We start from the raw sequence: 24,000 nt of genomic DNA on the forward strand, positions 1-24,000 counted from the left end.
TTTTTCATAGAGCTTCCATCTATATGAAGATTAAGTTATGTCGCAGGATAGGAGGAATCTCAAAAGATAATTCAGCCCAACCTTTTCTGAGTTTAAATCAGAATCTAGCATTCTCTCCAAATGCACCTTGAAAATACCCAGGGAGGGGACACTACATACCTGCCTGTTTGTACTCTGAAAAATTGCTAATGAAAATATCTTATGTCAGGATGAAATCCCTTCCAATGCAATTTCTACTTATTTCTGCGTGTCCTCTCTACATGGCTTTTCTTTTTTTAAACTGCTCTGTATCTTCTAATGCCCATGCTGATATTTAGAACCATAAAATTTAAAGCTCTGAAAAGATAGATATTTATGTTTGTGTTCAGATGAAACCAGAACTCTAAACAAAACATGGCTCCAAATCTTCCCAAAGCAGCAACAACAGGAACTCAAACCATTAAAATCCACATTCCATTAATTGCAAAATACTAATGGAAGAGGAGATCCAGCAAAGTCATGTAAAAATTGAACTTAAGGCACTTACTGTTTTATACCACCTTCCTGTACGTATCAAGAATACAGTTTCTTTCTAAAGCACCAAGAAGAATTCTGTTAACTTTCTTTTCTAATCTTTCACTCTAAACACATAACCATGTTTGAGGGAAGAAAATGTAGGTAATGGAATCAGGCATAAAGTAGCATCATACTGAAATGTAAGAGGGCAAACAGAGATATTTAAATATTTCTTCTAGCTCTTGATAGATTTCATAAGCATCATTGCATGGAATGATACTCATATTATTTTAAATATTGAATAAATGTCCCATAATGCTTTTGTGTAAAATCCTTTCCTGCATATACAGCAATTAATCTTATCACATTGCAGCTGGTGATGCACTGTTCCATGAGCACACTATGCTTTCAATTGCACAATACATTTTTATTTTCTTTTTCGTTTGTCACCTCACCACTGGAAAGAATCTTTCCTGCAATTTATTCCATTTCTCATCTGACAATACCAAGCCTTCATTCAATACATTACTATAAAAATGAAGTATAAACTATTGCATTTGCATGAAGTCAGTGAACAACTACAGGAGATAGAAGGCCTAAAGGATCCATTGTTTTGTCTGCTACAAGGCTGTAAGAGAATTCTTGATGAGAATAAGGAAACATAGAACAGACAATAAGGAGGATATTACTCATTTTTTTTGTGTGTGCAGATATTTTTCATATAATGTCATTAATATGTGGGTAAATAAATTTGAAATGAATACATCCTTTTCATAATCAGTCTTCTCACAAAACAGCATAGTGTTAGCCTCTTCATGTTCTACTGTAAGTCAGCAGCTTTGAAATGAGGCACTAATGGGTTTTATCTTTGAGGGATTTTCCTCTTTAATTCTGAATAACTACATTCCAACCATTATATACATTCACAACACGATAATGTAATCAAACATTAAAAATGGTCACTGAAAACACAGCATAATCTTTATGTCAGGCATGTTTGACAAAAAAAAAAAAAAAAAGGAAAACCAGTTGTGAAAGGACTTGCAAAGGAGGAAAAATCTTTGTGAAACTAGTATTCATTTTCAGGGCTAAAAAACTCTTCACAATACTAATATAATCTGTAAATATTAACCTAGCTACAAGCAAAGGAATTAGCAGAATAGTGTTATTTGATCAATATTTGCAGCACTGTGTTTTATTTCCACTGGGCTTTAATAACAAAATGCTATGTATTAACTAAAATATGCTACACATCATTGAAGTTTAGTATAAAGGGTCATGAAAAACTTACTTGACCAGGAGGAAGCCAGTAATATGATTTTAGCCAGATCAATCATTTCTTGCATTGCAGTAGCACTTGATAGTTCCTGTAGCCATTATTTTCTGGAAGCTTTCCAAACTGTGGACAAACTCAGTCCCTGAAATCAGAAGGGTAAAGCATTAAATAAATTAAGATGACATTAAAGAAACAAAACAAATGGAAGTATGAAAAGCAAGAAGGTAAAAAGCCCTAAAAGGTTTGGGTTCATAGATTAATAAGGTGTTCAGTTCATCATGCTGAGTAAGAACCATTTTGCTTTCATCTTTCTAGACTATGAAATTAATAAGAAAGAGTTCTTGTGGCTTTTATCCCAGTTTCATTTCATACTTTGCCAAGGAAGCCCAAAAGGGACAGCGAAAGTGAACAGACAAGTCTCAGAGAAGTTAGCCCTTGTTGTGAGCTCCAGGAGCCCTCCAAGCAGACCAATGCTCTGTCAACCTCAGGAAACTACCAAGCACTACTTGGGAAACATCAGCCTGTGTACTTAATTCTGGGCTTTTAAATTTCACTGTCTTTCAGCAGCTGAAAGAAAGAGCTGAAAGCAAGCTGCCTTGAAACAAATATTGTTCCCATCTTCCATGAAAACCTTTCTGCATATTTGGTTCTAAGATAAAAGCACAAACAAGGAATTTTACATCATATAGATTTCTAGTGCTAAAACCAGAGATAAATTGTTGCACAGCAACAATGTGGACTCTGGATTCAGAGTATGAGTATTTTTTCAAATGTAATGGATGAAATCATCCCGTGACAGAATGCACCTGAACACTGCTCTCACTTGCAGTGGAAGAGACAGGGCAGGGACTTTCATTGCAGGCAAGCCCAGCTCCCTCTAGACCCACAGTCTTCCAGGGCAGAGTTGATTTCCCAGACAACATCCCCTATGGCAGATGCTGGATCATATCCTAGCAAAGAGGAGTTTTACAGGTAACTTCTGAACAATCATTTGCATAAAGTGCATTTCAAATCTCATTTCTAACAAGTAAAAGGTTTAGTCATATAACACTGTATTCCACATTTAAGTTCACATATCCTTCAACTCCCATGAGGTTTTTCAGTGATAAATGTCAAAAACTGACTGTGAACATCCAAGGAAACCGAGTAGACAAAACTATATACAATCTTACATAAAATGTCACTTATGTCACTTATTCCTCAAGAATGAATCAGTAAAATAATTCCTTAAATGATCATAATTTCTTTTCAAATGTAGACCTCCTTTTTATAAGTATTCTGAATTATTTTAGATTACTAAACCTTTATTTTGATTGATCAAGAATTATGATAATACTTCATGATTGTTTTAACAATCTGATCCCCCATTGCTACTAGCTTTGATCAGAAATCACACATAATCCTAATTATCGATGTGGGATTTTAGAGATTAAATTTCAACAGAGCAACTGAAATAAGAATTCTGAAGGATCTCAGATGCACTGAGATCTTACTGATGCAGACAGAGCTCAGATCTGAAATGTCATGCACAATTACCCCAGAGACCATGTCTCTGAATCTCCAAATAACTCCAGCACTACACACGCTCTCACTGTCCTGTTGACAGCTTTCAAGACTTGATTTCAAGGGAGTATAAAATTCATCCTTCAGAAGTAGTGGGTAAGATAAGAGTCACAACTTCACACGGCAGGGGAAAAAAAACAAAGCCCCACCATCCATTTTCACAAATTAAGCACCAGCATGCAAACTATTAGGAAACAAGTAGAAACAGAATGCTTCATTATGCAGGCTAACTAAAGATTTCCAGACTATTTTTTATTCAACACATTGACTGAGACCTCAGGATAGAACATTCCTCTTACTGACAATAGAGATGCCTGAGAGCCAGATTTGTAGCCATGTACCTCAGTTGATATTCATCTTCTAAATTGTAGTTATACTTACAATTGCACACAAGTAAGTTTCATTTGTATTTTGGATTATTCTTTTCAGAGATCTTGGTTGTGTTAAGTACTATAACCTCAGTGGTCTCTTGTACCCATCTATCACTGGTTATCATTCATCTTTAAGTTTTTGTGTGATTAAATTGGAACTTGACTCTCGTTCCCCTGAAGTGAAACACGGAAAAATTACTTGTATATACTTTGCATATAGACATAACTCTTTGTACTCTGAGTTCCATGTCCAGTGGGTACACAAAGACGAACAACATTCACTATACAATTCTTAATGGATTATGATGGATATTAAATGAAAAAACTTACTCTTGGTTATCAAATTCTATTGAACTGGCATAAAAATTCTCTATGAGTTTCCACAGGACAGAAAAACACATCAAAAGTAGAAGCAGAGGTATAGACAGAAAGAGATTGCTGGTTTCTGCTCAGTAAAGCATAAACTCAAGGTCATTTATATTCATAAAGCACTGTCATAGTCCTAAGGAACAGGGAAAAGAAAAAGTCAAAAGTAGTATCTCTATGGCATCATTTTCCAGGGAGCCAGAAAGTGTATTCATTAGAAAAGGTTACAATTTTGTTTGTCAAGATGGATATCACAACATTAACTCATTAACTGCTCTTTGGTAGAATGACTTAAATCAATTTCTCATCTCCAAAGAACTTCGTCTCAGATCATTATGCATGAGTACAAAACAATACTTTTCAGGAAGATATAAAAGCTTCCAATTTCATGATATAAAATTTGGGAAACAAAAATTAGTTCCTTGGAAAATATAAATTAGGATGGCAGGCGAGAATGCATGTAAACACCCACATATCACCATTTATTTGATCTGATATAAATTTTCTCATAGAAGAAAATATAATACATGCTTTCCAATAAACATGAGCATATCCACCATGTAGAGTGATTGTAGTCCATGCCACATTTCTCCATAGTCATGGCTTTTTTGCTTGCTATTGACCTATCACATTTTTGGCAGTTATCTGGCTGATGGTTTCAGGGAATTCTGACTAGATGGTTTCAGGGAAAGACAATTTGCATAGGTTACAAATTTCAGCTGTGCCAGTTTCTAATTTTTAAGTTGCTTTATATTGTTTATTTGCTTCATATTTCCTTTACAAAAAACATAAAAACAACAAAGCATTACTGTGACTCATATTGAAATCCCTCCCCCCCAGAAAAATTATTTATGCATCTGAACAATATTCCATCTGCTGATTTTTGCTTCTGGTACACAATTATTATCAGCAAGAAGCCATAAATACCATTTGATTTTTGAATCTGATTTAGGTATATTTTCAGTCTATAGGACAGCTGGTGTACGCACTTAGTCTGAACACCTGTCATGGGCAAAAAAAACTAGAGGATTTTTTGCTTAATTTATTCATTGCCAGTTACACCAACTTCTGATTAATAATTCAGGTACTGGGAAAAAACCTCAACATAGAATTATGGAATACCAGGAGCTGGAAGCATTAAGGTCACCTAGCCCTAACCCCAGCAGTGAGAAGGGTCATCTCACCAGGTTGCTCAGAGCACTGTCCAATCTGACCTTGAATGTTTCCAGGCATGGAGCCTCTACCACCCTTTCGGACAACCTGTTCCAGTGTCTCATCACCCTCAGCATAAAAAAATCCTCCTTATATTCAGTCTAAATCTGCCCTCATTAGTTTAAAACCATTACCCCTTTCCCTATTGCAGCAGACCTTGCTAAAACTTGTTCAAATCTTTCTCATAGGACCTGTTTAAGTACTGAAAGGCTTTATTGAAGTACCTTCAATAAGGTAACCCCAGAATGTTCTGTTCCCCAAGCTGGACAACCCCAGCTCTCTCAGCCTTTCATTATGGGAGATCTATTCCAGCCCTCTGATAACTACTGTGGCTCTCCACTGGACCCATTCCAACACATCTTTCCTGTGCTGCAGACCCCAGAGCTGGAACTCTGCTCCTAGTGAAGTCACATCAAAATGGAGTAGAGTGGAAGAATCACGTCCCATGGGCCTGCAGGCAACGCAGCTTTCAATACAGACGAGGATAGGGCTGGTCCTCTGGGCTGACACACATGTAAAAAACTTTATTTTTTATCTTTTGTGTTCCTTGCCAAGTTCAGCTCCATCTGTGCCTTGGTCTTCCTGAGCCCTTCCACATAACCAGGCAGTGTCCCTATACTGTTCCTTGAGGACCCCTGTCCCTGATTCCAGTGCATGTGCATTTTTTCCTTGCCCTTTGGTTTGTCCAGCATGTCAGTCTTGCCCTCCATTCCTGATTCCTGGGGATTGAGAGCTCTTGCACTCTGTGGAAAGCATTCTTACAGACCTACAAGCTCTGGTGTGCTCCCCTATCCTTGAGGGCAGGTTCTCAGGGTGTTCTATTGACTAATTCCTTGAACAGTTGGGCGTTTGCTTTCTGTCTGCAGGACCTCAACACCTTCCCCTGGGGACAGTGGACCTGCAAGGCACTGCCTGTCACAGTCACAGGCATTAAGGCAACCTGGGGGAGAAAATTAATCAAAAACTTAGTTAATCTAATTGAGCCTGGAAAAACAGTTTGAATATTGATTTCTAGTCCCTTGACCTTTTCGAAATAACATAATTGGCCCTCAGGAAGGAAAAGTTACACAGTGCTGATGTAAATAAAGATATTTATTAGGTCTTGACAGATCATGTTTAATAGTCTCTTAATTCTACAAACTAATTTTCATGGCAAGGAGTATTCAGATTATCCTCAGAGTTATTAAGCTAACTTATAAAATGTATATTCAATTGAGACAAGCAAAGTATAAATACTTTTTAAATTCAAATTTTAACCTATGTTCCAGCCTACATGCCTGAAATCTTTCTAAGATATTTTTACTAGAGAATAGAAAATCTTAAAAACATTCTTTAAAAATAATTATAGACCTATTATATAAATAAAAGCAAAATAAAAATCAAGTTATTGATATTAATGAATATAATTTACCATTAGCAAAAAACTAATATCTGTGTATCTGAGTACTTATTTCATATTGGTTGCACATTAGAAGCAGTAGTAGTGTTTAGAATAATTTATTCTGTAATAATAAAAGTTAAATATATCACCTTCCATACAGAAAAATGGATTCCAATCTGTTATTTATATTTGATAACTTCTGGTCAAGTGTCAGTTAGTGGATTTTCTGCCTCAAGGCCAGGCATTTGTGACATCACCACGTTATATCTCCTCAAAAGTCAGAGCCACGAGTGATATGGACTTGTACCTTCCTTCAAGTGAATGTAATACTGTTCTCATTTATTCCAATTTCAAAATCTCATTCAATAAAAATCTAATCATAAACTTGCCATATAACAGTATTTCTCCTGAGACACTACTTTAAACCAGCAGCTCTTTGATACATCAAATGACAGTCACATCATATTTTCTTTTCCCCATTCAGTCATTGAGATATCACTCTGAGAAAAAAAAAAAAAGTGTGATATAGATTTATTTATTTTAAGATTTTTCACATCTGAAGAAAAGTCACTCATCCTCCATAAAAATACATCTTGCTACAACTAGAACATAAATAGCTTTATTCATTTGGAAAAAAACCTCACTTACAATCATTCACACCAACAACATAATTACTTACTGTACATTACTCTTCAGTGGAGAACCGTCTAGAAGCAGACTCTGACCTCAGAATCCAGATAAGACAAGTTCAAAATGAATCACCTGAAGACCTGATCAGGACTTGTACATGGCAACAAGTGATACTTATAATGGCAGAACTAAAATTTTGGCCTGTTGGCTACTGTAGTGCTAGAAATATTTAGAAAAATTTGGCCTGAGGAGGCAACAGAATTATTTGATATAATCATTAAAGGATACAGGACTGATAATTATTCTTAAGTAGCACAGCTACACAGCTTTTACACCCTTGTGAAGGTGGTGGATACTACCATGGCTTTCCTAGATAAAAGCACCAAAAATATAGTTCAGGGTATAAGCAGCAATAATTGCAGTCACGAAAAATCAACCCTCTTGTGACAAAGAGTTTTGTTACAAGAAAGCATTTAACTACTGATCACTCAAGGTATTTTGCTGGTTACAAAATTAAAACATTAGGTAAATCATTAATCAAGTCCATATGTTTTTCCCAAGGGGAAAAAAGGACCCAAGGCATTACTAGAGACTTTTATTTACGTTTTTAGGCTCAAGGCACATTTTCACTTCCCTTTTGTATTTTCAGATGTTGCTACTATAATTCAAATAGTAACTCAATTAAGTCTTAGTGAAAACATCATGGTTTGTCCTACCCCAAAGATGACTGGACTAGTTGGTGGCAAAACACTGTCACCTGACAGCTAAACAAGACTTTGAGGTTTTCAGAGCCTGTTCTTTACCAAAATACTTTCCAGGATTACATTTATTTGATAGGTGAAAAGCAGTACTATTGATTAGACCTCTCCATCAGGTGTCAGACAAAGAGAAATCTACATAAGCCCCACCTGAGGGGATACAAACACCAGAACAGCCAGTGTCAATGCAGTGAGCAAACCGGCTACTGACAGCCTTACAGACATCTGCTTTTCCCCTGGGACATAACATATCAGCTGCTCTCAGATCTAAGAAAATGTACAGTTCCTATCCACTTCTTCCAATGGAAAAAGAAATAGAGTCATGAAGATTTCTAGTCATTACTCCAGGCATGGTCAGAGGTTAAAGACACCATGGCCCCAATTCTGTCATGTGTATGTATATACATCTCAGCATAAACATTGTACCTGGTTTTGACAGCAAAAATAGTTTATTCAAATAAAGTTTAGGAAACTACTTATTACTAGATGAATTTTGCTCTGACTGTACAGTGCTAAAAGATGGATAATTGTTTACAAAAGGCTTTAAAATAGCCAGAAAGTAAGCTTTGAATATTTAACTGCTTTGCAAGAAACTTCTTATACGTACATCATAATATTGTGAAGAGATTAGTCTAAATTATATGGTAGGTGACTCATTTCAAATTCAGAATGGGGTAGAGGGGGAGCAAAGGCCTTGTTAACTGGCCACAAATGGAAATGCTACATAAGGCAAATGAATGAAATGAACAGCTCTCCTCCATTTCTAAAATAGAGGCTGCAGGCTCAAACAGAGCAGAGGATGGAATCATGTCCTGGGTAATCTCAGAATCTGAAAATATGTGAAGGGATTTGGAGTTGAAAAAAGCTGCACATAAAGCCGAAAGGGCTTTGTTAGCTGCTATTATTGTACATTCAGCAATTAGGGGCTGGGGCAGAATTCACCACAATTTATTATTAGATAGAAAATAAATTTTAAGAATCATTGGGTTATACCATAAGAAGTTTTTCACATTTCTCATTTCCTAGTTACTAGAACTAATATTAACTGCACGTGAATATCAAATATAATTCTATTTCAAGTATTTTTTTCTTAATAGAATATCCCAAATTCCATCTGCCCTATAAACAGTTCTGTTAAGGGCAGTTTCAAATACCAGCATACCAAACCATCTCTACTTCAGAGAAGACAGAAAAGAAGTATGAGGAGAGAATTTATAAGCTCCAAATATAGATTGGCAATCCCCTCCTCATTCTTCCATTGTATGCCATTGATTTAAATATCTGCTTTCTAATTCAATCCTCCCCACAAGTATTTTTATACAAATTGTGAAATGAGAATAAAAGTGCTTAGGATTACATTTGTCTATTCAAATTCATACAGAATTCAAATGTTAGCACTACTTAGTTCACATTGTATGAACCAGATTTTATTGCAGTTTTTAAAAGCTACAGAAGGAATACAATTGGACTATAGGGTGAAACTGAAAATTGTCTTCCAGGTCCAAATAGTGCCAGATTTTATGGCTATATCACCTATGTCTTTCCACTGTCATGTGTGTTGGAGAAGAATGCTGTGTATTAGAGTGAGAAAGGAATCTTCCCTAATCTGGTTTTTCTAGGGATATCACATGAGCACAGCAATTTAGAGCAGCACAGAAACTGATCTAGGTCAGTGAATTCACCACATTTGAAAACTGTGTATCCACAAGGAGACCTATAACAGGATCCTGTGAAGTCCCTTGGTGTTTTGACATAATGGAATATCAGTACAGCAACTATAAGAGAAATTTCTCAGAGAACCTGTTAAATCTTGTCTAAAGGTACACTGTAGGGTAGAAGAATGTTTCTAATAAGGGAAGCGGTAAAACTAAAAAAGGAATGAAAGCTTGCCTGTGGGAAAGTGAGACTAAGAAAACACAGTGATTTTTTTTTTTCTTTTTTTAATTATCCTATATGTTGCAGTAATGAGAAAGAGTCTTTCCATTACAGATCCTTGCCATTGAGAGGCACTAAAAATGCTTCATCTGGACTCCTTTTCAGTAAACCACTGGCTTTCACATCCTTGCCTTACATCTGTGATTTCCAAATCATTATATTATTGCCAAGCTATTGTACACATTTCAGGATGCCAGCCAAATTCTAATAATGGCATCATTAAGAGAGAGATATTGCAATGGTAAGTGCTGTATTACTTTGCTCATTTTGGCAATCAGTGATGTCAGTAATATCCTGTTCCTTAGGAGGCCTAATTAAATTCTTTCATTGAAATAATCAACATTCGTGTTCCCAACCACTTTGCAACTACAGTAATTCTTTGTCTGCCAGCTGTGAGAATTTCCTATCCTACCCTCTCACATCAGCAAACCAAAGGGAAAAAGTTCATTTCACACTTATATAATATAGTCATGATTGAGGTAGGTAACAGACATATTTTGCTTGTAATAATAAAGCTTAAGTAACAAACTAAGCTTGGAATAAACTCAAGTAAAAAAAATAATCTATTAAATTCAGTCTTAACAAAGTATTTTCAGGAACCACTACCTTTTAATTAGTAGATCAAACAGCTAATCCAGTCATTGATGTAGGGAGAATATGATCAATCGTCATTTGGATCTAAAGCAACCAAAACCATAAAACAGTATAATTTAATTGCAAAAGTCATTTGCAGAAGATTTATGTGTGAGTAGGACTCTGGATCATGAATTCTAAAATATGAAAGTGCCCTAAACCATGGCACAAAAAGATATTAAAAACAAAGACACATACCATCTGAAAAATAAACTAGAGGGAAATGTACTGCTGTGCACTTTTGACCCTTTTCTACCAGTGTTACACTGCATGATGGTTTGAATCTAGAGCTAATAATTATTTTCTCCATAATGCAGAGCCTCATGTCTGAACTTTAGTCTGAATCCATTGCCAAGGAGAGATATTAGCTCACTGTAGAAATCCAGATAAATTTTCTGTCTAAGCAGAACTCAAGATGCCAAAAAAATGCTATGTAGGAAATGTGAAGGAGGAGCGTGAGCACCTTTCTCTGCCTGGGATCCACAGCTTGGAATTATTTTCTGAAGTAAGAGGACCTATTCAAAAGATCCCTTTATAGAGAGATTCATGTTTTTCTTTGTACACAGCTGGGAGAGTATAGATAAAAGCCTCCTTCTTCAAAGCCCCACACAGGAAAGGTTCAATGCCCCACAGGAGAATACTTGAAGCTGCCTTGGACCCCATCAATGAATGTTTCAGTACTGTGGAGAAAAGAATGCAGGATTCTACATGCAGAAAACCCCCAGAACCATAAAACATTTAAACTGTAAAGACCCATGGTAGTGCAACCTCCTGTTCAAAAAAACTTAATCTAATTTCTGCAATACTTGATCTAACTTGATATTCACTCAGGGCTTTGCCCAGACAAGTTTTGAAGATGTCCAGGGCTGGAGATTCCACAGCCTATTACACTGTTTGATCATCCATAATGAGCAGACTTTTCTTTCTTTATATCCAGTTCTCTATTTCTTGTCCTTTTGTCATGGACCTCTGAGAAGAGTCTAATTTTTTCTTGTCTATAATTGTCCATCAGGTATTGGAAGGCTCAATTTGAGGAGCTTAAGTCTATGTGTCCTATTTAGAAAAGTATTCAAATGCTCAGTTCAACACTATCTGAGATGCACAGAAAGAAAGCTCAACACAGGAATGGTCAGAATTTTTCCATACACTAGAAAGGATTTTTTTTTTTTTTTAAAGCTTTTACTTCCTTTTGATTCACAAAGCAGAATATCTTTCTTGCTTTTTGTAGGGTTACTTATCAGTAGGAAGGCATTTCATAAATAGTTAATTGGAGAATATCATATGTATAACTGAAACAGTCTGAACTGGATTTGCTGACAGCATGATAAATGGTGCCAAAGCTGGGAAACTTGGAATAATATTGTTGGCATGCATAAGTAATAAAAATTTTAAATTTGGTTTTCACATTTTAGAGTATCTAAAATTACTAGTCCATGGGATCCACTAGCAGAAATTCATGAAGCAAGTAAAACCATTCAACATTTTGAATATTTGTGGAAAGGCTGTGCAACGTTCAGCTGCTGTTAGAAATTCTAAGTCCTGCAAATTGCAGGCTTTACAGTAGGCTAGTAAATTGAAAGATAGAAACAACTTCAGCAATTTCTTCAAATTCAGAAAGATGATTCAGTGTCAGGAACCATTGCTTCCTGGTTATTCCCTATTACCTGAGAAACTATCTGTGTATAAACATTTGACTGAAAAACAGTTTAGTAATTAAGCCTGAAAGAAAATCTTAATGCCTATATGTGATGTTTTCATAAGCTGAAAGTGAAATTTCTACAAATTCTTCATGGAGCCACTGCACTCAACACTCTTTGTGACAGATTTCATGATGGCACCCACTACATCTGAAGTTAAGGCTTCGTCTCTACTCAAACCTGTCCTAGTTCAATTAGAGGCATGATTTCAACTCCATAGGACCAGAAATGTGATAATTTTGCCTTTTCTAATTTAATTCACACTTCACTGGCATTTTTTAGGTAATTTTCATCTCAGGTTATATCAACATACATCAAGATTGCACTGAGTGCAACCTCATGGATGGACTAACTCAAATTTTAACCATCTGTAACTACACTTGTGAAACTTCAGCGTGTTACACACTAACAGGGCGGGTAGCTGGAGAAAAAAAAAAAAAGACACTCCTTAAATTACATAGCCAACTGTGAAAAACTGTATGTCTAAAAAAGAGGCTGTGGAGAAGTTAGCACAAAACCAGACCAGCATTGCCTAAATAGAATAACAAAGACTTCCATCTTGTACCATCCGAACCTTATTTTCACAACTCCTTGAACATTCTTTCACTGTTCTATTTTTCATTCTACAGGCTGTGTCAAATATTAAACATATTAATCCTCCTACTCTTTGGTATTGCACAGATTTTGTAGCTGAAGTGCTTAATTAGGCTTTGATTTGCAGTTTCTACTTAGTAGCAGAAGCAACAAGCTGTAGTAACAAGCTGTAGTGCAGAACTACCAGATTTAAGGAGACGAGAGGCATAATAATTTAAATTACTCATACATATTTTTGGATCCTAGAAACATAATCATTTACAAAAAAGATATTCTAGGCAAATCACCCCAAAAATTATAATGTAACTGAAGTTTTAAAAATGAAGCTTAAAATTCTTGTTTAAAAATCCAGATTTGGAAATAATTTTAGAAATCTGTATTACAAAAACCTGAGAAAACAAGCATAATTTCTTCAAGTGTTTTCTTCATAATAAATATAGTAGATGCAAAAGCAGGGCTGGGATGAACAGACAGATTATTACACTAGATATTGAGAGTATTAACTAAATAGAAGATTTTTGAAACATTACAAGTGTGCACACATTGTCATTATAAGAATTTCTTCATCTTCCATACTGAGGACCAAGGAGTCCCAGATCTGACCTGAGATCATCTCAAACACTGAGGAATGAGAATAGGGATAATTTTGCCTTGTTCTAGTCTCCAGCTACTGGAGCAGGATCAAATCCTCACAAAGATTTTCATTTGTTTTAACACATTTTTGAACTCCATTCCACTAGTTTTGCTCAGTTCCTCCTTGAACTGCTAAATCCATTGATTTAAGGAGTGAACATTGCCAGCACAACAGTTACTTTTGCTCTGCGTCATAAAAAAAGATAAAAGAGACAATCTGAATTATAAAATTCTTCAACTATTGAGTTCACTTCTATTTCAGCTAAGTAAACATAGCCAGATTTTAAACTGCCCTTGGGTTAAAGTGTTTCTCCCTGTACCACCACTTGTGACCTCCAGCTGACCTCTCCATAGTCTTTCAATATCTTTTCTGAGTAAGAATCACAACTTCATTGCTGAGATCAGATTGTTGATTTATTGGTATAGCAGCACTGTAGTGTATTCTTTACTATTCCCCATCCAATACTTTATTACCAGAACATCTTGTTTTGATTTTGTACAACTACTGCTCTTTAAACTAGACTTTTTATCCAGCTATACTCCAAAAGAGGAAGGCCTACTTCCTGAGATATTACAGGTAATTTAGGATTTTGTATGGCAACTAAAAAGCCTATATAACAGTTCTGGATACATTTAAAGTCATCTTTTCTCCACTCTAGAATGACAGGAAATAAATATTGCTTTCAGATGTCCTACAGGCCATAAATATCAAGCCAAACATGTCATACAGAAAACAATTCAAAGCATAAAGAAAATATAAGAGATGGATTTACTGGGACTGAAGCACTCTGACCTATCGACTAGGACAAAAAAAGCATATGAACTTTTCCTTTCAAAGAATTTAGTTCATGCAGAGATGAAGCCACATTGGGAAAAAAAAAAATCAGCTCTATTTCAGGTCTCAATGAGCAGAAGAATGTCTACCTAGGTTGCAGAAACTGGAAAGGTAGGTAGCTGAAACTTGATGCACCACAGGCACCAAAGTGTCATCTCATTTCAGCCCATGTTAGCAATGGATTTGGATTTCATGGTAATGTATCTAATATTATTCTGACGTGACCCATTGCTCTTGTGAGCTTCCTAGAGTTTTGAGTCTCTAGTCAGAAGTCAGAAGTGATGTAGAAACACGTGAAGAGATCAAAAAGCTGCCAAAATCGCCTCTGTTTGAGAGTTTGTGGAGGTGGGAGAGAGGCAGTGGAGGGCAATCTGACTGCGATGTAGGTGGGAAGTAGATGAGTATTTCCAACAACCTGAAAACAAACTGTTCTTGCTGGTGCCAAACAGTGTAACAAGAAACAGTGCTTGCAAACCACAGCATGGGAAATTCAAATGGGACACAAGGAAAGATTTTCACTGGAAGGATCAAACTCTGGAGAATGGTGTCTATAAACCTTGTGAAATATCCATTTTTGGACGCTTAGAAGAGTCTGCTCAACAAAGCTGATATGGTTGAGAGATGTCCCCATGCATAGCAGGGGTATGGACTGTGTATCTTTACAAGTCTCTTCTAATGATTCTGTTTCTATGGGTCCAAATATGTTTTGTCTTCATTCAGAAAAAAGTCCGAAATTTACCTTTTCCTGTCCTTACTCATTTAGAAACACCTCTTCTTACAGAGTCCAGATTTAAGCCAATAATCTTCGTAATGCAACAAATGGGATTGAAATGTCTTCCCACAGTCCTCTACAGTGCTGCACAATTCCTGCAGTCATAACAAGAACAAGTTAACATTTACTTACCGCCTCAGACACCAGCAATAGCATTACTGTAGCAAGAGAGGAGCTCACATACACTTTGCAGCCAACTCTGGGAAGATGTCACTATATTCTTAACAAAACCTAATACAGCTAGGAGGATTTACCTACAGTAAATTGGAAAAAATTCCTTTCAGCAAGTTTGAAATAGACACACTCACTGTTAAACGAGGTAAAGAGACAGCAAAAATCAGTTCCTGCTTCAGACATGATTGAAGCTGCCTGGGCAATACATTTCTCATAATGTTCTCTGGTTAGAATTAACTGCCTTTAGATTCTGTCATAAATGGTTCAATTAGAGTCACCAAAGATTTTGATCCTTCACCTACTGTCATGCATTTGACATCACATTATGTTAATGCCTCTTACAACCAAGCTGATGTCTGAACTATTTGCAAACAGAAAGATTTGTCCATTTGCCCCCCAAGGACACCATGTTCATCGGAGGAAGAAGCATATCTGGATGTCACAGTGCTCCCTTTCAGTTTACTGTCTGAATGCAAACAGGAATATGGTGTCAATCTGTCCTACACTGAGAAATTCTTGAGAAAACACAGTCTTTCTCATTATTGTGAACCCATTTCTGTCATTATTTTTTAATTTTGTCACTCTTACTGATTCTGGTAAGGACATTAGGGACTCACAGAGTGGGGGAAGATGATGTGTTATTAGAAAAACAAGTGCTGCCCTGCCATATTAGTGCACCTGAAAGAAGTAATTCTAACATGCAGAGCAATCAGAGACAGACTGTGCCACTGATCAGCTTCAACTGAGGGCTTTGCAGTTACTCAGCAACTGAATTACTGAGAATTCTCTGCCCAGAATAATGACCCAATTAGGGTCATTATCATCATATCATAATATGAATGTTCAGCTCTCCCTTTCTTGTCTCTGGCAAGATGCTACAAAAAGAGAAATAAATAAAAGGTTATGTAATCAGGTAACCATGTAATACTGTATTGCCATTGATAACAGACCATATGCTTCATACAGAATTACAAGGCTTCAGGACTCAGGCTTGTCAGGCTTTCTCTGTCCCAACTTTTCTTGACCTGCCTCTGTTTTTTTTTACCTAGTTTAGATATCGCAACAATTTCTTGCATTAATCACAAGTCTACAGCTAATTTATTTTACTTTTGTTTATCTTTGTATAGGGTAATTTTATATCCTTTCATTTACAAATCAATAATATGCAGTTATCCTATGGAAAATGGGATATTTACAACTCTAATATGATCAAGTAGTGCAGAGAAAAACAAGCCTGTTACAACAAAAGTCCTTGAGCAGTGAAGACAGGATGCAGTGAAGACAGCCACAAGCACAGGATGTTGAAGGAGAGAGCACAGGCTGGCACTGGAGGTCCCTTGACTATAAAAAACTTACCTACAGTTATTTAGAGACATACAGACCTGAAGCTGGACAGCACTTATTCTAAGGAGCAACAAAAAACGGAGCCTAACATAAGGAAAATCACCATACGTTGTAAATTTAAGTGTAAGGAGAACCGCAGACCAATGAAGACAAATGAGAGTCTTAAAAGCATGTTAGAAAACATATAGAAATCACTCCTGGTCAAACCTAGAAAAAGCAAAAAGAAACTATCTACACAAACATGTTCCTCACTGCAAAATATCAAGATGCTGACAGTTCACTGTAAGGCCCCACCAGTAGCATCAGCATGAAACCATCAGGCTCATTAGCCAGACCATCAGTAGAGACTTGAGGCTAACCCATGAAATGGGCTAGGAACTAGGAATTGTACAAGTAACAAGTTTACCTGTGGTATCGGTATTACTTTCTTTTTCTATTACAAATACACATAGAATTTCTTTAAATAGACTGTTAAATTTTCACTCATGATAGCAATAAATTCTTGACTATATATGAAGGAGATGTTTCTACTGTGCCTACAAACAAGAATTTGAGTGTAGTGATGTAGCAATGGGCAGAAAAAAAAGCTCTCTATGTGCTAAAAATGAAAGAAAACCTCAACTACAACTTTCTGGAGTAGGAATACTCTAATTTCTAAGTTGAATATACACAGATTACTTCAGACAGCTAATTTAAAACCCAGACAATATTAATACTTGCAATTAAGATGATCTATGGTAACAGAACTTAAAATGTAGCATGATATAGACAGAAGGCAGGTCAGAATGTTCTGTTTATATTTTGATAGAACCCAACATCTTGGAAGGATTTGGTGATATCAAAGCATATTACATTTAAGTCTGGCTACTAAAATAATTGCATTTTGTACATAACCTCTCATATTCATTGACATGATAGATGTAGGATCACTTAATAAGATTCTAAGTGCTGGAGGTTTAAAACAATAAGCACATCTTAGGAAGGATAAAATGGACTGAAAACAGAGATTGTATTCTTCCTGCCAAATAGCAGATTTTCATCTGAAACGACACAGAGCCACTGACTTCCATCAGGGGGTGATCTGTTACAGGCATAGCAACTCACATACTGCAGGGCATGAAACAATCTCTAGTGGTGTGTGAGGACAATCCCCATTTCTGTTATTCTCTGCTATTACTTGTTTGCTTGCCTGTTCGTCACTGTTCAAGACACCACTCTAAACTACAGAGACAACTCTTCTGATTCCATAGATCAATGAGGAAACATCCAAACTTCAACTATCCTGAAGACCTAGAAAAAATTCTGTGGTTTTGATTTTTAAAACCACTGTAGATCAGTGACACCCGGTGCATATGTTCTTGCAGCACAAAAACAATCACTCCTCAAATTTGAGTTACCACATAATTCATTGTCCTTTTCATACTGAAAAATTTCATCAGGAAAAATAATAATTTAGCACATAACCATTGATAGAAAAAGGTATTTAAAGAAGATGCTGAAAAGAGAGAAATTTATACAATCTTTACTTGAGCCATAAATATATTTTCTGTAGTTTTATGTAACTGTTTGATGAATTTATCATTACTTAATTAAGAAAATAGCTTCCTTCATGTTATTACTACATGGTGACCTAGATGTTGTAATTATTTTAGGGTTCATTCAAACTACACCTGATAACAAGGAGAGGAACACACAAAAGTAAGTAGCCTGTCTGATATCAGTTGGAAGAATCAATATGCGTATAAGCAAGGTACAGATGACAGAAATAAGATTTTTATATAAATCTGCTAATGCACAGAGCTCAGTCTGTCAGTGAGAAAAAATTATCCCTATCCTATAATTAAACCAGATGTATTATATACAAATTGTGTTCAAAAGTACAGTACAATGTCTGTCCTTAGCAGTATTTTCTGGTATTTTCTGGTAAAATGTTGGATATTAACCTAGCAGAAGGTGTTCTTTAGCAAAGGGAGACAAGAACTTCTTTTTCATAACATTTCTCTGGTTAAATATGTTTCAACTTTCAGAAGCCAGCTACCTGTTGTTCCAGATATAGATTTTCCACTTGTGATATTTCTATGCCACAAATTTGGGTCCAGAGATAATCCAATGCTGCTTCCTAGAATAAAGGCAATGGAGATGTCAAGTTTCTGAAGATGAATTTGATAGTTCTGAGAAAAGGAAAGCATGCTTCCACTAGTTGCTTCTCAATTTCAGAACAAGAAAAAATAATGGACCACACACTGAACCCTAGAAAAATACAGCAGTTTTTCAAAATGCTCTTTCAATAATGGGTGAACATTTTTGCCTTTAAGTTGACAGCTCCTCCTTTCTGACTGTAAAGCAAAGCTTTCTGTAACCTCCTGGTCTAATTTGATCACAGCTCAAAGACAGGCACTTAACCAAGCACTTGGCAACCTAAAATGCGATTTGCACACTCAGGAGAGCAGCTCAGGAAAACTTTCTGAACTTGTTTAGACATTGAGGATACCTTGGGAATATAGTTTCAGGCTTTTACAGAGCATCAGTAGGAGAAAATAATGGTCTTTCAACAAGGTATGATTGCTTGTCTGTCATTTTGCAAGAGTCTACTTGTTCAAGTGCTTTAGCAGCAAGGTGGGGATGCCATTACTGATATTCCCATGTTGGTCCTCTCTCAGCCACCACAGCTGCTTCCTTTGCTGCCTCCCTGCATTTCCCACTGCTCACTCAAATCTTCTATTTATAACAGAACAAGGCATATGATTTTGTATTGAGTGTTAAGATGAGCCAGTTTTGTGCCCAAATAACATTAATAATAACAAAATCCTGAGTTAAAGCCATCATCTTCTATTTATTCACAACCTCAAATTTGCACAGGGGTACTGGAATTCATCCCCAGCTTTTGACAGAAATGGCAACAAAGTCAATTAATTTCTCTCTACACAGAAAAGAAGGCAGAATCTGATGCTTAGTTTTCCAAGCTTCATTTCTAAAATCCTGCCTTCCCTCCACAAGGAGCAATTTGAGTAAGTGGTTTCTCTGTATGCAGTCTTCAATAGCCTTGTCAGGAAACAAAACCAAAACAAACAAATGAGGCAAACAATACAATGAGAAATAATGGCTAATAAACAGGGAAGTGCAGCAATCTAATCCTATTATAATTTTCTATTTTTATATGCTTGGGACAAAATCCAGAAGTGATGTGAATCATTCAAGACTGAAATTGGGCCTAATTCTTGCTGTCTAAATCTCTCAGTGAATCAGAGTCAACTGGGAGGGGTAGGAGAATCTATCTAGTTAAATATTCACCTCCCAGTTCTAATTTTTATATAGTTGGGTTTCTGACATGCAAATTCTAAAATTTAAATTCTAAATTTAGAATTTAAAAATTCTAAATGTGCACATATATAGATATATATATGTATATACATAAGTTCATATCAGCATATATACACACATACACACACAATACAATGCATTTGTTTCAAAAGCCAGATTATTGTTTTACTGCCCCTAATCACAGGAATACCTAATGTATACAATGAGTATACAGTCAAGGAAGAAAGAAGAGATGTTGAGCAGTTAGCAACAGTGGCATTGTTTTTTTGCAATGCACACAGGTTTTACTGAGAAAAGCAACAGAATTAAGAATTAAGCAACAGAATTGTCTGGCCTGCACTCAAATGATTTGCCCATTGTAGGGTCAGCTGCTGTAATATAACCTGATTTAGGCTACTGAGGCTTTGCTCATAGAATTGTCTAGAAGCTAAACAATGTGACATTCCCTGCATTTGCCCTAATCAACAAGATGAAGAGTTTTATATGGAGTTTTATATGGATATATGGAGAAATACTGCAGAGAGCAAGAGATGTGTACCACCAGCAGCTTTCTGGGTGTACATGACAGCATCAGTTCTGGGGTCAGATTCTTGCCAGTGTAATTCTGCTTTTATGCCATTATTGCTTTGTCTTCCTTCTGTTATTTCATTCTCATCACATACTGGGCAATATTTAATATAGGGTTTTTGGTTATTATTTGATTTTATAGTTCTCTTTTCTACCTCCTTAATAAAAAAATCAAATATTTAAACAATAAGAATATTGTACTCTTCTTTATTGTAACTCTGATGGCAGTTGGCACTTCTTTGATTGATGAAGGTTTTCCAAGCATAAATTTGGCCCCACTAATGAATTAAATATTTCACTTTTTTTCCTGAGTGGGGTCTATCCTGGAAAGAAAAATAGAGATGGGTCTAGGTAATGCTGATAGACTAAAGATTCCTTTTGTACTTTTTGATTTCTGATTTGTTATGAGTCTTTCCCATTTCATGTGGCTAGTAGGTGGGTTTGATGCTCTGAACAGTGACCACAAGCCTCCCTAAACTGGATAACCTCTTAAATTTCTGTCATGATACAATATCCTATAATTAAATTACTTTTGACTTTGTAGGAAAATAGACCATGATTAGATGATGCTCTTGCAAATACAGCTAGACTTAATGAAAGTTAGATGATGAATAATAGGGCTAAACCATGAGCATTCCTTCATATAGGAACAACAAATATGAGAGTATCTCCTCTAGAAATCAATCTGTACAAAAGTATCATTCTTACTTTGCCTTGCTTACTGTACAATGTCAACTCCTATACATAATAGTCTCAGATTATGGCAACAGTCATGGAAACACTTCCACTGGTCAAAAAAATTGATAGGTCTTAATATTTCTGTAACTGCCTTTGACACAAAACTTGCTGTCTGTTAGCAGAATACAGCCTGTTCTTAATGAAACTAAATGTTCGAGTGGGAGGTGATATCTGTGTCCAGATTTCTCATATTCTGGTGGGGTAAGGAGATTTGGTAATTCTGGTAACCAGTTATAAATCTACCCTTATATATATTTCAATATTCAGAATCAGTCTCATTGAATTATTAGTGAATTATTTTGCTGAATTGCCTCTGTGATGGAAGAATTCATCTGAAGTATTTCTTTAAATAATTCCAACAATTATGCACCATTTCTCTGTTGTGTGGATGTTCTTTTACTGTCTCATACTTACAACCAGGGAAAAGAGATATTGATCACTACTAATGAGGCCAGTGTGACAGGCAAATAGGTCTTACTCTTAAGTGCATTTTTCTAATCTCAGACTACAAATTGCATAGCCAGGTCAGTTGTTGAATAGCATGCATTCATTCAATGACTTCTAATTGCTTTTCTAAGTGTCATTTAAAGCATTCAGTCATAATAATTTCATAAAATTCTCATTAGTTATACCACAGTCACTCTCATTTTAAAATTAACCTAAGATATGTGGGAGGGAATCAGACAGGTCAAATTACTTTCTCATAATTTTATTTATGAGTTTTGTTTTTAATTTCAGCCAGCAAAGAAGCCTGAGCCCAAACTCATCTTTATTGAACTCAAGGAATGCAAGCTATCACTACAAGAAGTGCTTCCTCTCATGAACACAATGACTTAATTGACTTTATCTCAAATTTGCAATCTGATATAGGATTTTCCTGTTAACTTCAGTCTTTCTATACATGGGTGCTTCTCATAAGCCTTTGCATGCCTAATTAGTAGTGAGGAAGGGTAAGAGGTGTAAACTGACCATTAATGAAAATTTTTCAGACCAACATAAAGTCATATATTGGTAGGAAAGTGGCTTTAAATTGAAAGAGAACAGATTTAGAATAGATATGAGGAAGAAATTCTTTACTAGAGATATGGTAAAACATTGGTAGAGATTGTCCAGAGAAGCTGTCCCATCTTTGGAAGTGTTCAAGGCCATGAATGGGTTTTTGAGAAACCTGACCTAGTGGAAGGTGTCCCTGTACATGGCAGTGGGTTTGGAACTAGCTAATTTTTATGTCCTTTTCAAACCAAACTATTCTACAAATCCATATTCAGGCTTTTACATAAAAATGGCTTAAATTTTGATACAGTTTAACATCCATGAGTCCTACTTACATTAGAAAGCTTTTCAGAAAGATTCTGCTACTGTCATTGAGATACCATATGTCATGGGATTTATTAAAGATTGGTGCACAATAGAAATATTGGACATTTTACACTTCAACATGAAACATTAAAATAATGCTACAGTTTTTAGGTATTGTTATACAAATGAAGGGACTCCAATGACAGGAGATCAAAGGAAAACAAAGCTGTAATTGACTCTGCAGAACCTGACTCACAAGCCAGATGCAAGGGAGGACACTTTAGTCTCTAAGCATCTGTTAATCAGACTTTACCAAAATTAGGACATTATCTATCTATCTATCTATCTATCTATCTATCTACTCTCTGCTGTTGTTTCCTTTTTCCAACCTGTCTCTTTCTAAAAAGAGTTTTTCTCTATGCTTAAGACAAGCTATTTACCCAGCATCACCATGGCTTACACTTCCCGTGTTTGAAGCATACTCATTCCCTTTTCAAAGAAATGAAAAATCAGACAGAAAATGGTGCCATATCCTACAGGCCTCATATGAGGCCTGCATGGTTTGAAGTACTTAAACCAAAGTCCTCTCTAGAATAGAAACTTAAACACTTCTTGTCCAATCCAGGTCACGAAATAAAAAGATCCTTCCGATTTTGTGGTCCCAATTAAGAAGCCTATAACTGCAAAAACCCTTTTTCTAATAGTGTTTCTGCTTCCTGTTATTGGTTATCTTTTGGATAAAGGTTGAATTATATGTTCCTTTGAAAGAGTTACCACTTCCACCCAAATATTCATCAACATCCTTAAATAAACTTATTCCTCATTTGAACTAGGAGAACTGGAATAAGCTGATGACAAGTACAAGCAAATATGGGGTGGAGGTGTCCCTGTTAATTCACCCACAAATATCAGAGACTTTCTATTTAACCTCTCACCCTTTCAGCTTCCTGGGGTGATATGAGCTAAGGAAAACCGGAACCATTACCTTTTCACCTTACACTTATTATTAATAATGAAAATACCTTACTATTGCATATAAAACTGCCAATCAGAATGTACACTGGAATAACACATATTCCATTAAAATAATGCATGCATGTCCTGATTGTGGCTGATATATATAATCAAAACCTTGAGAATGCAAAGTTTAATTTTTTTTAAAAATCATTGGGATGTTAGTTATTGTTATTTTTGTCAACAGACTTGAATTTTATGGTCATTTCCCACTTGTTTTCAATTTAAATATTTCTTACTAATGTGTGGGAATGCTAAGCCTTTTGTCAGATTTTGATGCTTTCATCATGTTACACATTCATACACCTATTATGAGCTTTCAAAACCACCCAGCCTGTGAAAGTAACTTCTTGTCAAAAGAGCTTGATTCTTAATAAACCTGTCTTATCATT

At 35.9% G+C, this 24,000-nt stretch overlaps 1 long non-coding RNA gene across 1 annotated transcript in view; it reads right to left on the reverse strand.

The window, feature by feature from the left end:
- The window catches only part of LOC111924268 (uncharacterized), a 301,030-nt gene that overhangs the window by 132,286 nt on the left and 144,744 nt on the right, over positions 1 to 24,000 (reverse strand). The window contains exon 2 of the long non-coding RNA XR_015277715.1: positions 1,787 to 1,913. This is a non-coding gene — a long non-coding RNA (uncharacterized LOC111924268). The remainder of the gene's footprint in view (positions 1 to 1,786; positions 1,914 to 24,000) is intronic.

The sequence above is a fragment of the Cyanistes caeruleus genome, chromosome 1 (genome assembly GCF_971803275.1).
Source record: "Cyanistes caeruleus chromosome 1, bCyaCae1.hap1.1, whole genome shotgun sequence".
Taxonomy (NCBI): Eukaryota; Metazoa; Chordata; class Aves; order Passeriformes; family Paridae; genus Cyanistes; species Cyanistes caeruleus.